The following is a 5,730-nucleotide window of genomic DNA, read 5'->3' on the forward strand; positions in this document are numbered from 1 at the left end:
GTGGTCCCACTGTGGGCCATAGTGTGTCCAGGTTTATTTCCTGGCCTCCTTAAGCCCCACTGTGGATTCTGAATCTGAAGCTTGGCTGAAGTCTAGGAATTGAGACTGGGATCATGACTTTGTATTTGGTCAAACACCCTCGGCCTCCTGCTCCTCAATTCTTGCATTCTCATCATAGATATGAGGCAGTGCCCTCGCTGGCTGCCCATCTGCTCTAACCCTGGGACACCACCTTTTATTAACCTTCCCCACAACTCCTTGAGGGCCGAGCCCCCTTGGCTGCTACTCTGGGTTCTCACAGTAACCATGCCCTCTATCTTTTGCAGGTCACTGCAAAGGAGGGTTCCTAAAGCATTCACTCCTGATCCTGAGGGAGGCGGGTGCACCCACTCCAGGTCTCAGGTCCGCCACAGAGAATCAAAAACTCCTCACATTCAAAACTGTCCTGGGCCACATTCAGCCCACGAGCCATGGGTTGGACAAGCTTGCATCTAGAATGTATGCACCACAATGCCAGAAATTTTTCTGTTTTTACTTTAATGATGCTTTCTAAATGCAAAAGCAGTCATATCCCTAGCAGACAACAAATGTCAGTTGAATGAATGATCACTGTAGAACATCTCTCTATTCTAAAGGCAGTATCTTTATTAATGTAGCCTCAGGGCAAATGCTGTTCTGTGGCAGCTAAAGAACAACATCATTTCACGTGGACATCGATGCCGCCAGTGCTTTTCTCACCAGGGCTGCTTGTGCGTCCTCCCTTCTTTCCCCCTCCTCCCACACCAACCCTCCTGCACACTGCAGCACACAACCATATTTTTCTCTTCGGAACAATAACCCTAGCCTTATGGGTACAATTTTTCAACCACATATGAATCTAAATTAGACTCTGCTTTATACATCCATGAGTTTGGATTGGAGCCAGCGCTAGGATTACTACAACTCAGGGCAGGAAGAAGAGTAGGAGAGCAGAAGAGGAGCTCCAACAGAAAGTTACCTGTGATGAGAAACTAGGGGACCCATCCTCTGCAAATTTCAGAATCCGGTTCCTTTAAAAAGATTGGAGACAAGATGGAAAATACAATCCAGGAAAGAGCCCTGGGAGGAAGGCAAGATCTGGACAGGTCTGAAAATTTATCTCTTGATACCACAAGGAGATTTGTATGCAGGGACTGCCCTAGGTGACATCCAACTCCCTGTGATCACAGGTCTTGGTGGGACAAGGTTCTACTGAAGGGCCAAGGACAATAAAGGAGCAAAGATGACTCTGCCAAGCAGTGACCACATAAAGCCCGTGGTGGCCAGAACACAAACTAGGCACAGCCCCATCTACTCTCCTCCCCTGCAACAAATCAGCATAAGAAACACGTGGACTCTGAAAGGTTCTCATGTCTTCCATTTATTTTGTCTCTCAAATTTCAGGAATCTCCTCCTTTAATTAACTCATCAACCTCTCATGGCAAGAATTTGAAAAAGTAAATTTATACTCAGGTTCTAATTTTAATAGGGAAGGAAGAAGTTACAGCTCAGTGCACCATGAAGTTGAGACAGAGATAGAGACATCCCAGCCCAACCTCCCTGGAACAGGAAAGATAAGTGGGGGGGGAACACAGGTCAGTGTGGGGAAGAGGGTCATAGTGGACACGGGGGTGGGGTGTTCTCCCCACCTCCTCACATTATGCCTGCAGGAACACAGACACATTCAGGTGCCTTTGCAGAAAGAAAGTCAGGGTTCTTCAAGTCACAAAGAGAAGGCGTGAACAAATCTTGCCTCTCAATCCCACACAAGGCAGCTGTCTCACACTATAGAAAAAATATTCATGAACAAATTCACATCCATCACAGTGAGGAGTGACACTTTAAACAGCCCATCACATGCTCAATACATCCAAGTCAAAGAAACCCCATAGCACAGCTGCGTCCACTATTCCCCCCAACACCCCACACACATCAGGCCCCCCAGGGTCTCACCTTTACAAGCCGTGAGAGACACAACAGAACCTTGGGCACTGTCACTGCCTGGAGTAGAACAAAAACAGGACCCGGTCAGATCCCTCTGGAGATGTGGCTAGAGGAGGAACTCTGGGCTGGGTGAGCTCCCCCATGGGCTCCCAACCACAATATCCCAAGGATCTCAGGGATCAGTCTCCTTCATACTTACTTGCAGCCTGAGAGTAGCTCCCACCTTATCTATCTATGGGAAGAAAATGTCCTGTGAGATATCAGAAAGGAGTCAGGGCCATAAGGTCCTAGAGGAATCTCCTAGTCTTGGACCCCAGAGAAGTTTCCAGAAATGTGTGATTGCAGACCCAGGGCGGGATCAGGAAACATGAAGAAAGCAGGTGTGGGTCCTGGACCAACTGCCCTCCTGAGGTCTGTCCTCAGCAGGGACCTTCCCCTGTGACTTGTGACTGCTGGGATCAGGTCCCATCACCATAATCAAGGTGATAAATCTGTCCTTCATTTTAACAGGTGCTTTACAAAAGAGTAGGTGCTGGCACACAGGGCCCAGGCTGGGTCGGCCCATGAATGTGGATGGTGCTTCCCAGTAACCAGACAGGGTACACTTCTACCTGGGGCTTGAAACCCTCAGTGAGACAAGAAATCCCAGACCCCACTCCTCACCCCTTCCTCACCTGAGCTCTTCCTCCTGCACATCACAGCAGCAACCACAGCTCCAGTGACCACAGTTCCAAGCAGAACCAGGCCAGCAATGATGCCTACGATGGGGATGGTGGACTGGGAAAATGGCTCTGGGAAAAGAGGGGAAGGTGAGGGGTCCTGACCTTGCTAAAGGTCTCCAGAGAGGCTCCAGCTTTCCCTAAAAGACATGACACCCCCATCTCCCTCTTTACCCCATCTCAAGGTGAGGGGCTTGGGCAGACCCTCATGCTGCACATGGCAGGTGTATCTCTGCTCCTCTCCAGAAGGCACCACCACAGCCGCCCACTTCTGGAAGGTTCCATCCCCTGTAGGCCTGGTCTCCACGAGCTCTGTGTCCTCAGTTTGTTCCTCTCCATCCCGCTGCCAGGTCAGTGTGATCCCCGCAGGGTAGTAGCCCAGGGCCCAGCACCTCAGGGTGGCCTCATGGTCAGAGACAGGGTGGTGGGTCACATATGTCTTGGGGGGGTCTGATGGGAAGAGTCAGAAAATTCAGGCATTTTGCATCTGTCATGGGACACTCCAGCAGCACGCATGTGGCCATCTTGAGAATGGACAGGACACCTGGGGTGGGGAAGGGAGCCCAGAACCCAGACACCATCCTGGACACAGGCACCTGGGATAATCTCCTATTCCGTGGAAAATTCTATTCCCTGAGGAAGGAACACTGACTTCCGGTCCTGACCTGAGTGGAGGCTGAGGGACTCAGAGGAGCTGGACTCAGACCCCCACACGCATTGAGTGTGAAGCAGAGAACAGGGCCTGAGAGGAAAAGTCACGGGGCCCAAGGCTGCTGCCGGTGTCAAACGGAACCCCTGATCAGTATTCGAGGGATCGTCTTCCCTTCATTCCCTCAGAGATTTTATCCTTAATTGTGTCAGAGAGCAGGGTGGAACCTCAGAGTCACTCTCTGGTACAGGATCTGGAAACCCAGGAGGATTCCTCTCCCTCAGGACCAGAGGGAGGGCGATATTCTAGTGTTGGTCCCATTTGTCTCCCCTCCTTGTGGGAGGCCAGCCCGGGAGATCTACAGGCGATCAGGGAGGCGCCCTGTGGCCCCTGGTACCCGCGCGCTGCAGCGTCTCCTTCCCGTTCTCCAGGTATCTGCGGAGCCACTCCACGCACGTCCCCTCCAGGTAGGTTCTGTGCTGCTCCGCCGCACGGGCCGCCTCCCACTTCCGCTGGGTGTTCTGAGCCGCCATGTCCGCGGCCGTCCAGGAGCGCAGGTCCTCGTTCAGGGCGATGTAATCCCTGCCGTCGTAGGCGTACTGTTCATACCCGCGGAGGAGGCGCCCGTCGGGCCCCAGGTCGCAGCCGTACATCTCCTGGATGGTGTGAGACCCTGGCCCCGACCCCGCGGTCAGTCCAGTCCCCGGAGCCCCGCCCCGCCCCGACCAACCCGCGGGGATTTTGGCCTAAACTAAAAAGGAAATCGGGCAAAGGCGCCTGGGGCTCTCCCGGGTCAAGGGTCTCGGGGTCCCGCGGCTTCGGGGTGGATCTGGGACCCAGAGACTCGGGGCCACCCGGGGCGTCCCTGGGGGATGGGGAGGGGTCGTGACCTGCGCCCCGGGCAGGGGTCACTCACCGCCCTGGCTCTGGTTGTAGTAGCGGAGCAGGGTCCGCAGGTTCACTCGGTAGGTCTGTGTCGCGCTCTTCATGTTCTGTGTCTCCTGGTCCCAATACTCTGGACCCTCCTGCTCCACCCATGGCGCCCGCGGCTCCATCCTCGGACTCTCGTCGTCGCTGTCGAACCGCACGAACTGCGTGTCGTCCACGTAGCCCACGGCGAAGAAGTAGGGCTCCCCGCGGCCGGGCCGGGACACGGCGGTGTAGAAATACCTCATGGAGTGAGAGCCTGGGGGCGAGGAGAGGCTGAGACCCGCCCGACCCTCCTCCCTGCGCGGCTCCCCGGGTCCTGCGCCCCCGCCAGGCGGGCCCCTAGCTGCTTCCCGAGGAGGCCGTTTCCCTCCCGACCGCGCACTCACCCGCCCGGGTCTGGGTCAGGGCCAGGGCCCCTGAGAGCACCAGGAGGAGGGTTCGGGGCGCCATGACCGCCATCCTCGGCGTCTGCGGAGAATCTGAGTCCTGGTGGGTGAGTGGGGACTTTAGAACCGGGACTGCGACGACGCTGATTGGCATCTCTAGAAACCCGACACCCAATGGGAGTGAGAACTGGGTCGCCGTCGTGAGTATTCCGGAAGGACACGACGCAGGTTGTCAGAAGAAGAGAAACTGCGGAGATGGGGAATCCCCAACGCTGGGACTCCCCAGTCCATACACCGCCTTCGGGGCCTGAGACCCTGAGAACCACACCTGGGGCCCTGGGACTTCGCCCTGACCCCGCTCCTCTTGTGCCAAGCGCTCTGTCTCACTGTTTCCCTGAGTCTTGGCCCAGGAGCTGTCTGAGAAACCAGGGAGAACCCCTGGGCATGGGCCCCGTTCCTCTCCCTTCACTTTTCATCCCGGAATCTCCATCCCTGAACTGGACTCCCTGCCTCCCACTCCTTACCTGTCCCCTTGGACTCTTCTAGAAGAAAACTCACCCCACGGAGCTTGGTGCCAGAGACTGAGCTTACTCTGGCAATGAAGGTATAGAGACTGTTTTTTTTTTTTTTTTTTGGTGGTGGTTTTTTTTTTTTAAATCTGGAAAAGTTGCGCCTGAGTGCATGAGACAGAATAGAGATCAGTTTGCTGTTTGTTTATTAAATACATTGGGTAGTAGAATCTTGGTAACCCCCGAATGATCAGGAATCTAATCGGTAAAAAATGTAACTTTGGCCCCTTGATTTATAAATGTGTCCAAAAGCGTTACAACAGGACTCACAAAGCCCCTAAATTTCACTTTCGCAAACAATGTATCTGTGACTCCCACTTGTATTTTAAATGTACCATCATTCCATAGCTCTGAGTTTCTGTGTGAGTCCAGGATATTTCCTCAGTATAAACTAGCACACTGTGTTACTATATGTTGCAACCAGGAGACATATAGTTTGCAGACTATATGTCCGCAAACAGTACAGACTATTCACCTCACAGTTGCAACTGTTCAGTGCAGTCACAGTGCTCCTC

At 53.9% G+C, this 5,730-nt stretch overlaps 1 pseudogene across 1 annotated transcript; it reads right to left on the reverse strand.

The window, feature by feature from the left end:
- Positions 1 to 1,381: 1,381 nt before the first annotated feature.
- Positions 1,382 to 4,952, reverse strand: LOC117088383 (annotated as a pseudogene). Its single transcript, XR_004439183.1, has 8 exons — positions 4,647 to 4,952; positions 4,247 to 4,516; positions 3,728 to 4,003; positions 2,856 to 3,131; positions 2,637 to 2,753; positions 2,162 to 2,212; positions 1,972 to 2,019; positions 1,382 to 1,803 (listed from the first exon to the last, which is right to left on the reverse strand). The product of XR_004439183.1 is annotated as a patr class I histocompatibility antigen, B-1 alpha chain-like (transcript).
- Positions 4,953 to 5,730: the final 778 nt, after the last annotated feature.

Source organism: Trachypithecus francoisi, unplaced genomic scaffold, assembly GCF_009764315.1.
Source record: "Trachypithecus francoisi isolate TF-2019V2 unplaced genomic scaffold, Tfra_2.0 Lachesis_group10, whole genome shotgun sequence".
Lineage (NCBI taxonomy): Eukaryota > Metazoa > Chordata > Mammalia > Primates > Cercopithecidae > Trachypithecus > Trachypithecus francoisi.